The sequence below is a fragment of the Chenopodium quinoa genome, unplaced genomic scaffold (assembly GCF_001683475.1).
Source record: "Chenopodium quinoa cultivar QQ74 unplaced genomic scaffold, ASM168347v1, whole genome shotgun sequence".
Taxonomy (NCBI): Eukaryota; Viridiplantae; Streptophyta; class Magnoliopsida; order Caryophyllales; family Amaranthaceae; genus Chenopodium; species Chenopodium quinoa.
Window position 1 is genome coordinate 5,660,044 of NW_018744239.1, and position 10,941 is coordinate 5,670,984.

At 33.5% G+C, this 10,941-nt stretch overlaps 1 long non-coding RNA gene across 4 annotated transcripts; it reads left to right on the forward strand.

Annotated features, from left to right (window-relative positions):
• Positions 1 to 1,074: 1,074 nt before the first annotated feature.
• Positions 1,075 to 5,689, forward strand: LOC110694260. Of its 4 annotated transcripts, XR_002505813.1 has the most exons (6): positions 1,075 to 1,472; positions 2,079 to 2,290; positions 2,648 to 2,713; positions 4,046 to 4,217; positions 4,535 to 4,635; positions 5,315 to 5,689. It is a non-coding gene; the product is annotated as an uncharacterized LOC110694260 (long non-coding RNA). The 4 variants fall into 4 exon arrangements; XR_002505810.1 differs by lacking the exon at positions 2,648 to 2,713; XR_002505812.1 differs by lacking the exon at positions 2,648 to 2,713 and having other exon boundaries at positions 2,087 to 2,290.
• The last annotated feature ends 5,252 nt before the right edge of the window (positions 5,690 to 10,941 follow it).

Sequence of the window (10,941 nt, forward strand, 5' to 3'; positions counted from 1 at the left end):
GTTCTAACTATTTTCATGTTTGTTGTATTGACTGTTAGCTTTATTGTTAGTGTAGGTTCTTAATGACGTTCATCTTCAATTCAACAATCTCAGGTTTCAAGGTGTCATTACAAGTAAGGTAAGAAGCTATGTGCCATTGCTGTTCTGCTTCTGAGCTAATGATGCCACTACTCCTCTGTTGGAGCTGCTGTGTAAAATTACATTTTTTGCATTTTTTTTGCTAAGTGTAGTAAGGCAAGCAGCTATGTGTTATTGCTGTTCTACTTCTAAGTTGATACTGCCCCTGCTACTTTGTTAGAGCTACTGTGTAAAATTATATTTTTTGCATTTTTTTTGCTAAGTGTAAAATTAGAGTTATTAATGAAAATATATGAGTTTTATGTTTAATATGTATATGTGTAAGTGTTTTGTAGTTAATTTAGCTGAATAAAGCAACAAAAAAAAAAATTATTTTTTGGGTATTAAAGGATAGCGGTTCATGGGCCAAACTGTTGCCCATTATGCCTCACAATTCACTTGTGAAATGAAAATGGGCAGCGGTTAGGAGCCCAAAACGCTGCCCATTACAAGAGGTCAATGGGCGACCCCCTTAGCCCCAACGGTTCAAAACCGTTTCCCATTAGGGGTTTTGAACCGCTTGACAATTGCTTTTTTTTACTTGTGTTTGTAATTCTTTGGTTTTATAAGATTTTATTGTATGATTAGATGTCGTTTTTTTTTATTTTTTTTTATTTTTTATGTGCTGTCTAGTAAAAGTGAAAGTTAATATTTTGTTTCATAACCTTTGTTAGAGCATGTGTCCAATCTTAGTAGTATTATAACATTATATCCTTAAATAAATTTCAGAGCTGATATCTCAGAGAGGTGTTTATTTTATTATAACACTAGTAGAAAAAATGACAAAGGCACCCCACCTTTAACGGACGGGATTGGAAAACAAGCTTTTGGCACCGGTTCCAGCCAAACCGGTGGCAAATTATCTTTTTGGCACCGGTTTGAACCGGTGCCAATTAAAAAATATATTTTTTATTAAAAAAAAGGGGGAGAAAGGGATTTGGCACCGGTTCGGTTCGAACCGGTGCTAAATCTATTGTAAAATAATAAAAAAAACCCCGGATATACTAGCTCTTTCTTTCTCTTACTTTCATTTCCTCGATCTTTCCTCCTTCTCATCTGATCTGCCTCTCTCTCTCTCCTCCATTGAAGCGTACTCCAATTTCTCCATTGAAGGGGCTTTTGAGCTTTCTCTAAGCACTTTCCTCAAACTCCTTCTCTCTCCTTCGATCTCCTTCTCCATAACCGCCACTTTCCCTTTCCTTTTTTCTCTCTTTCGATCTCCTTCTCCTTCTCTCTTTCTATAATACTCGTGGTTAGGGTTTCAGGGTTCGTCTATTTTGAATTAAATCGATGTGCATGCGTCTTCAACAACAATAAATTCGAATCAATTTCAAACCAAAAATCAAAAATTCGAGGTTAGGGTTTCTGGGTTATTTAGCTTTACGTTATATTTTGTCTTTTGGTCCAATTATTCATTTTGATTTTTTTTTTGTGTTTTTTGTTGTTTGAGTTATTTCAGTTAAAAACCCTAGTGATTTTGGTGTTGTTTTCATGTTTGGTTTTTTTGTCGGATCTGCTCAGATCTTTGTCGTGATTGATCTTTTTAGTTGATCTGGACTTTGATTGATATGATTTGTTATAGATTTGATTGGAAATTTTGTATAATTGAGTTGATATAATTGAGTGAAGTTGAGTTTGATTAATTCACGGGAAATATGCGATTTTTAGGGTTGCTAATTATGCTTGGTTATTGATTTTGATTAGTAGTTAAGTTGAGTTGGTGGAATTTATTAGAATTTGCGAATTAGAAGTAGTTTAGTTTAAGTGATATTGAATTATGATCTGTAAATTCAGTGAAATTAGGACGAATTCTACCTTTGTTTGAGGTGAAACTGAAATGATTTGGTGCAATTTATATGAACTTAAGATGATACTTTTGATTCTTAATTTTGTAAAACTAAGAAATTTTGTTGGATTCTATAAGTTTGGAGTGAAGCTGAGTTTTTATGCTATTTACTAAGATTTGCAGCTTCCAAGTGTAGGAATCGGTTCACATTTCATTACTTTCACTCATGTAACGATGGAATCAGACAAGTACATTTGTGTGAGAGAGACCTCACCTTAGAACAACGTTGTTATTATTGACATGAACATGCCTAATCAACCTTTGAGGCGTCCCATCACGGCTGATTCTGCTTTGATGACCCTAACTTGAGAATTCTTGCTCTTAAAGGTAGGATTACATTTCTCATGCTCTCTTTTTTCTTAGATATGAAAGAATACCCTTACATGGTTAGATGCTAGTGACCAGTTTCAATGAATTTGGTGTTGTTATTCTGTCATATTTCCTTATTAAAATTTCATTTTTTTGTGGTAGTTGTTCCTACTATTGATGTTACATTTCGTGTTTGGCTTTGCACTTTACTGTTAGAGTGTTAGGATTAAATTTCAGGTTGTAAATTTTTACCTGTGCTCAAAGATGATTTATAATTTTACAATGAGATTTCTGCTCCATTGTTATTTAATTTCAAGGCTTATAAGCTTGTATTGTGATTTTTAAAGATGAAACTTATTTCTGTGAGAATCTCAGATTGAAGTTGTTATTAGTCTACTTCCTTCGAGCTGCCATGTTGCAATAGCGAAAGCTTGTATTGAGGTACCTTTGGCTTATAAATTATTTCATGTTTTTTTCCAACCCCGTAAGTTATCTGATTACTAACTACCATGCATATGTATATGGAACTGTCTATTTGTCAAAAAAAAAAATGCAAAGTAATACAAGCAGTTACACCTAAATGATGAGGAAAAGTATTCATATTCAACTCTTAGGTCAAATAAACATATTGGCTATGTGGGTATATAAAGAGATCTCCTCTCTCGGTCTTCCATCTGGCGTCTGTCCTCTTGTTTTTGTCTTTACTGGAAATGGAAATGGTATTACTCTGCCTTGGTAATCCTTGTCCAATTATGAATGTATTTCCATTCCTGCATGATAATGAGAGTGTATTAGATTTGATTTTTCCCAACAATTAGTTAACTATGTAACGACTCAATGATTTATCAACTTAAATTAATTCTTTTTTTTTGTCATAAGTGAAGTATTTTCTGTCTCTTGATCAGTTTCTCACTTACCATACTCCTTTCCTATACTTCCTTTTTCTATGAAACTCTTGGAAGTTTGGATCAATGTGTGGGTTAGGTTTTGGTTGAGACATTGCTGTTACCGAGACTAAGTTATATGTTTTGAGATCCATCATAGTTTCACAAGGCACGTCTACATGCTCTGTGGAGAGTGTTTAGGCAGAGTGTCCTGGTCCCTTGTCTTCTCTTAGCTGTTCGTTGTTTCAATTTTTAGCTTGCGATGAAAAATATAAGCTTTTCACTGGGTATATAATCTGTGTTTGAAGTGGAAATTTCTTTCTCTTGTCTGTTGTATGCTCAAGATTATTTGTTCTAGGTGTGTGACTTATTTCCATTTTAATCTGTCAATTGTTATTTACCTCAGAGTCATTTTTTGTTTCCATTATAGGAATATTGTATTGTTATTATTAATTCTCAGTTGGACTCTGAATAACTTGTGCTAGTGCATTGCTATATTTTTTCCATTGATTATTATTAAGTGAGATGCTTTTAGAGTTATAGACTCTCGACTTCTCGAGTCCCAATCCATAGATGCTTTAGAGTTTGGAATGAAAATAGAACATAATCTTCCCAGTCACTGTCAGTGCATTCTAGCTATTCCATTTAGTATACACATTACTACTAGTAACTTTGAAAGGGTGTTGAGCATAATTAATCATTGGATTTAAAAATTCTTTTCAGATGATGGAAAAACATTTCACCACTTCTCAGAAAATTCTAAGCAAAAATAAAACTATCGACTGATCCAATTAAGCTAAATAATGAAAATTTTCTGCTATTTATAGTTTGTATTGTCTCTCTATATAATTTGATTTCTTATTTATTACTTGATTTATTTTGGGAGCAGTCAATTGCATGTACTGGGGATAAAGTTTTCCTAGGTTGCTGACCACCAAGCAGCTTCAAGATTTAAAGAGCCAAAGATGTCCACTTGTTGGTATTGTCGATATCACATGTGACATAGGATGATCCATTGAGTTTGTTAACCAAGCCACTACCATTGACTCACCTTTTTTTAGGTAACATGATCAAAGTTTCTTTTTACAATTTAGGAAATGCAAACATGTAACTTGGTTGCCTCATTTCGTAGTTCACCCTAGCTCTCTTCATTTGTACAGCTGACAAGATGATTAGTTTCTAGGAGATTATTTATATCAAACAGTAAAAAACACTGGCAAAATCAGTAGAAATTCAAATAAACCTGGAGGCCATATAGGATCGAAATCCTTGGTGTAGTGTAAATAGTAAGTAGGTTGTAGATTAGACTTGCAGATGTAGACTTCCCTATATTAGTTGACTGAACTTGGGCTCATGTCATAAAATTTACTGTCTACAGGTTTAATCCACTAAAAGAACCATACCATTATGACATGGAGGGTACTGGTGTAATATGCTCAGTTGTCGACATCCTCGCTCCCTACTGAGTTTGCCAAAGAGGTATTCTATATGTTGTAAAGATAGATTTTTTTTTTGGCATTTTATAGCTTGTTTAAGAGATGTTGATGCTGGGTTATTCTGGGTTGGAAAATGGTTATTCTGGGTTATTTTGGCATTTTATAGTTTGTTTAAGAGAATCTTCTTTAGAGTCAGCTTCTGAATCTTTTGTGTCTTCTGTCAATAGATTATATGTTACCCTATTTTACATGGTTTCCCCTTTTCCAAATTTGGGTTACATCATAAAAAATATTTGAACATCCTTTTTTCTTCTTTGTTTTCATATTTTGAAGTGAATTGTCCCAGAATCTGCCAGATTTCCATCCTAATAAAAAAACACACACGCAATTGGTAACTTTCTGTAACTAGTTTCCATTTCACGCTACATACAATTTTCCTTTACTTTATGCTCTATAGTTCACTGAAACCAGTATAAATTATCCTATTTAAATTATCTTTTGTACCATAGGGTTGATCATTTGGTTTCATGGAACCTTTCATTTCAGCAATAATTTCCTCTATATAGGAATAATTGGTATTTAATGCATGTAAACATAGAGATTGGTATATAAAAAAGAACTGATGACATGAATCATCAGTTCCTCCTTCAATGTGTTATTAACTGTTGACATGATTCCAGTTAATCTGTGTAATAATTACAAAATTCTTGACCTTGATAAAGACATGCAGGAAATTGTCAAAGATGGATTTAGAAGGGAAGCGCGAGAGGAGGAGAAGCTGGACAGGTTAATTGAGCAAAAGGAAAAGTAGAAGAAAGAAGCAAAGAGAAGGGTAATTGAAGAAGCAGAAAGGGCCAAGGCCAGTGCAAAAGCTGTAGTTGCTTCTTTACTTCCTTCTAAGTTGTTTGGAAACAAAGAAGACAGTAAAGAGCCTGCAGCGTTTTCTGGAATTACTGATACGGTGTCAAATGATGAAACACAAGCCAGTGGGAATTGCTACTGCCTCTTATCTTTGATTATTGTGTAGGTTTTTTTATTTTTTTTCCAGTTTTTTAAAGTGTAATATTACAAGTTATTGAAGAAAATATATGTGTTTTTATGTATATTATGATTATATATAAGTATTTGGTACAATTTAAGTGAAAAAAGTGAAAAAAAAAAAATCTTTTTTATATTTTTTTTGGGCATTTTTGGCACCGGTTTTGGAAAACAACCGGTGCTAAAAGTATTTTTTAAAAGTTTTTTTGGGAATTTTGGCACCGGTTCTAAGTCAAAACCGGTGCCTATTGTATTGAAAAAAAAGCACGCCATGGGTAATTTAAACCGGTGCCCATAGGGTGGTTTGAACCGGTGCCTATTTATGTTTTTTGCCTAGTGTAAGTGTTAGTTGAGTAGCTTGGTGAGTTTCATAAGTTATGAGAGTCACGAATAATCACTTAAGCGGTATAGGTACTCCGTCGTATGTGTATCAAATGAGTACATTTGAGTTTTTTTTACATGACAATATTGTATATTTTCCTTTTGTAATATCATGGTATTTTAAAAATTTTCTATTATGTGATTATTTGAGTCCAATTTAATTACAATTTTCTTTATTTTATTAGTGTTAGTTTTTTTATTAGTGTTAGTTTTTAAGAACATATTAAGTTTGTTACATATATATAAAACAAATGAATGTAATAAAATAATTCTCATTATTACCAAGATCGATCTAGAAATTTACACTCTAAATCCTTTAATTATTTTCATATTATATCATATCCTTTATTTATTCTTAAATTTCAATTTAATCCTTTTCTTTTCCTATAAATACCCCCTAATTTTCATATTTCAACACACCAAAAATTCTACAAAACGTCTCTCTAAAGATTCTCTCTAGAAATAATCTCTGCTAATCTCTTGTTTTAGTTAAAATCTTTCTAATTTAAGTTTTATTATAAGTTATTAGCTTATATAAAAGCTTCATCTAGTTAAACTACTATCTTTATTCTATTTTAAGTATTGTTATTATCTCTAAGTTCTATTAAAAAAATTCAAAAAATATTTCTCTTTAAGTTCAAGTATTATTATTGTTTCTTATCTTTATTTAAAAAAATAGTTTAATTTAATTTTCAAGAATTAGCTCAAGTTTATTTTCTTTAATCAAAAATCCAAAAAAAGAAAAAAGAAAAAGTTCATTAGTTTTATTTTCATTAGTTTTTCTTTGTATTCAAAAAACTTACAAAAAATCACTTAGATTTCTCTTAATCCATTTTGATTAAGGTGTAATCTTACCCATAATTTTAGTAAGACCAAGGTGTTATAAAAAAAATACCTACATACATCAAGCTCAAGGTATATTATTCTTCATCCTTTTTCAACTATCTTAATTATTATTAATATAATTATTATTATTATTATTATTATTATTATTATTATTATTATTATTATTATTAGTAGTAGTAGTAGTATTATTATTATTATTATTATTATTGTTATTGTAACAAAAACCTACAAAGTCAAACAATTTACAAAAAATTAGTGGGGAGCCGAGATACAATCTGGCCCCCCACCCCTCTAGCTATAGCGAACCTGATCCTGTTGAAGATGTGTGACAGGCTAAAGTCATATCACCTAATCAAAAGAAATTCCTAAAACCACTAACTAAAATAGATAGGGAAGTAAGGTCGAATCCACAGGGAAACAAGTCTTTCTATTCCTAATAAATTAATATAATCTAAATTATCAAGTAATCAATTTGTTTTTATAAAAATTGAACTAATAATTAAACTAAGGCAAATTGAATAAGGGAGGAAATCAATAATAAAAGGCCTAGGCTATAGGTTCACCAATAAATAATATTCCAGGGTAAAACACAACAATCAATTATCAATGCATCAATTAATCAGATCATAAAGGGCTTTCGCTATGTATTACAATCACATAATTAATCTACCGGTATTAAATCGCATCTCTCGAATCTTGACTTAAACATTTATAAATTAACTTGCCTATTGAAACTAAGCCTAAACATCAATTCTCATATCTCGAATCTCGAATCTATATTGCATAACTCATACAATTAAACCAGACCTAATCTAATTGCATAGCATTAATTCAATCAATAGGAAATCAACCAAAGCATTAACAATCAACAACAATAAATTACCCCTTCATATTATTTATGGATCCCCACAACCCTAGAAAATAAACTACTCACACATATTAAAATCTAAACTAAGCAAAGCAATTAAATAAGACATAATTAATCTAAGAAATTAATTGCTGAAAATGAAAGGGAAGGAATCGTTACCAAAATTAATGGAAGTAATGAATTGCATAAAACTCAAGAGTGTAGAAAGAGAAAGTAAGAGTATTCACCAAAAGCTTAAAATAAGTCCGAAATTTAAGTAAAGAGTGTAGACGTACTTAACTTCCTAAAAATAAAACCTACTTATACTTAGGCTAAAAAAGAATAAAACAAATTATATCATTAAAGCGCTTCAGAAACACGCGCCCGGACGGGTGAAGCTTCGCCTTTCCGGGCCTGCCTTTTTGAGCCTTTGATCTTCACTCGCGCCCGGTCAGGCGCGTGTCAGGGCAAAGCCTCTTTTTTTTCTATATGCCTCGCCCGGCTGGGCTCGCCTTAGGGCGAGGGCTTGCCTAGTCGGGCGAGCTCTCGGGCAAGCTGGACCTTTTCACTTTTGGGCTATTTCTCTTGGCCCAATTCCGGGTCTTCCACCTTGGGTCTTGAATACTTTGTCCATTGCCTCGGTCTCTTCTTTGCCAAGCCCTTAATCACCGATTTGACGACTCCAACCGGTCCTGGGCTATAAAATACGGTCATAATTCTCCAATGCTTGTAGTGGCTTAACATAACTCCAGGAAAATGCCCAAAATCTGCAATTTCCTATAAAACAGTACCAAAACTACGAAAACACTAGGAAATGCATATTAGTAATAAAAGTGGCACCGAAGAGCCCATAATACTCCTAAATATGACCAAGGGACGAGGGTAAATCTCTATATAAAATGAACATATCAAACTCCTCCAAGCCAAACCTTTGCTTGTCCCAAAGCAAAGAGCTCATCAATGAACAGATGAAAGATACTTCACCCCAAAAATAGTTTAAACCAAGAATACCAATTCAAGGAAAATCTAACAAGCATGAATCAAAATCAACTAATTAAATTCGTCCAACTACTCATCCTTCCTAACAATTTTCAAATAGAGCAAACCACAAGATCATAAAGAATTCAAGACTAGTGCTCACACACTCAACTCTCATTTATGTGGCGAGTAAAAGATGTACTCGATCGCTCTCCATCCACCCCTTTATATGTGAACAATGCCCTCCCAACTCACACATTCGTGTGTTTAAAAGACATACACTCAACCTAGTAGTAGACTCAAAATATGTCAAATCAATCTTTGCATTGATAAACAACTAATTTCACATTCACACAACTCTATGCACAAAGGTCGGAAGGTCTTCAAAGCTTGTAATGTAAGGCTTAGGGTAAAAGGTAGGATTAATTTGGAAAAATGTGAGAGTAAAGCCATGCTTAGGGGAGCCAAAATCCTAATAAATAAAACCAAGGTCAAAATTAAATTATGACCAAATCATCTCCAACATAACTCAACTCTACCAAAAATTCACCAAACATCCAACTATAATAAAAATTCCCAACACTTACAACTTCACTCATATATACAAAGTACAACACTATAGAACTTGAGTGAACAAACAAACTTTAAACTCTTTTTTTCTTTTTAATTTGACTTTTTTTTCCTTCCTTTTGATCAACCTTCACTTAAAACATTTGAACGTTGAAACAATTTTTTTTCTTTTGCTTTTTTTTTCCTTTTATCTCTTAATTTTTTCCAATCCACAAAAATAAGAACAAATAAAAACTTCTCAAATCCATCCACATTGTGGAAATTATGTGCACACTACAACTCCCTCACCTTACTCACTATAAGCTCCCCCAAGCCAAGCTTGGGACTAGTAACCAATAGGGAAATAGGCTTGTAATGTGGCTAAATAAACAATAAAAGGGCACAATAAACAACATGGGAAACAAGAAGGGAACAAATGTATCTAAAATCATCTGAAGGCTACCTAAGTGAACAAATGCCTCCGTCCTCCTCAATGTGCATAATAATGAGTCATACAAACATTACACAAAGTTATAAACCAATACTCAACTTCATTGACATACCAGGAACTAACACACATTCCTAACCAAATCAACTAGTCAAGCCATATATTCACAAGTAGTTGGGCAAAATTGACTCATGTTAAGACATCCAAGCAATCAAACATCAAATCATGGCTAACCTACCACCATGTTCATCATATAACTCCAGAGAACCAAATTTGTTTGCCCTTTTAACAGTAAAAGGACCCGACCACCTTGACTTTAACTTTCCTGGGAATAGTTTAAGTCTAGAATTGAACAACAAAACCTTATCACCCTCTTTGAATTCTCTCGGAAGGATCATCTTGTCATGCCATTTCTTGGTCTTTTCCTTGTAGACACGTGCCCTATCATAGGCCATCAACCTAAACTCATCTAGTTGGTTAAGTTGTAGTAACCTCTTCTCTCCAACTAACTTAGCATCCAAATTGAGCACTTTAATATCTCAATAAGCCTTATACTCCAATTCCACTGGGAGGTGACATGCTTTCCCATACACAATTCTATAGGGGGAAATAACAATGGGGGTCTTAAATGCAGTTCTATACGCCCAAAGAGTGTCATCCAACTTATCTCTCCAATCCTTCCTAGACTTTGCTACCACCCTCTCTAAAATAGCCTTAATCTCACGGTTAGAAACCTCAACTTGGCCACTAGTTTGGGGATGGTAAGCTAAACCCGTCCTATGGTGGACACCATACTTTTGAGAAGGTTATCTAACTTTCGTTCATGAAAATGAGATCCTCCATCACTAATTACGGCTCTAGGGACTCCAAATCTAGGAAAAATATTTTTCTTGAAAAGCTTATGAACCACCTTGGTAGCATTGGTAGGTGTGGCAATTGCTTCAACCCATTTAGACACATAATCAACGGCTATAAGGATATATCAATTCCCTTTTGAGGAGGAAAAATGTCCCATATAATCAACACCCCAAACATATAAAATTTTAACTTCCAAAATATCAGTTTGAGGCATCTCATGCCGCTGGAGATGTTGCCAGTCCTCTGGCAAGAGTCACAAGCTTGAACAAAGGAGTGAGAATCCTTAAATATGGTGGGCCAATAAAAACCCGACTCATTTATTTTTGCAACCATCTTTGTGGGAACATGATGTCCACCATATGGTGAGTTGTGACATCTTTTAAGTACATCGTGGACTTCCCATT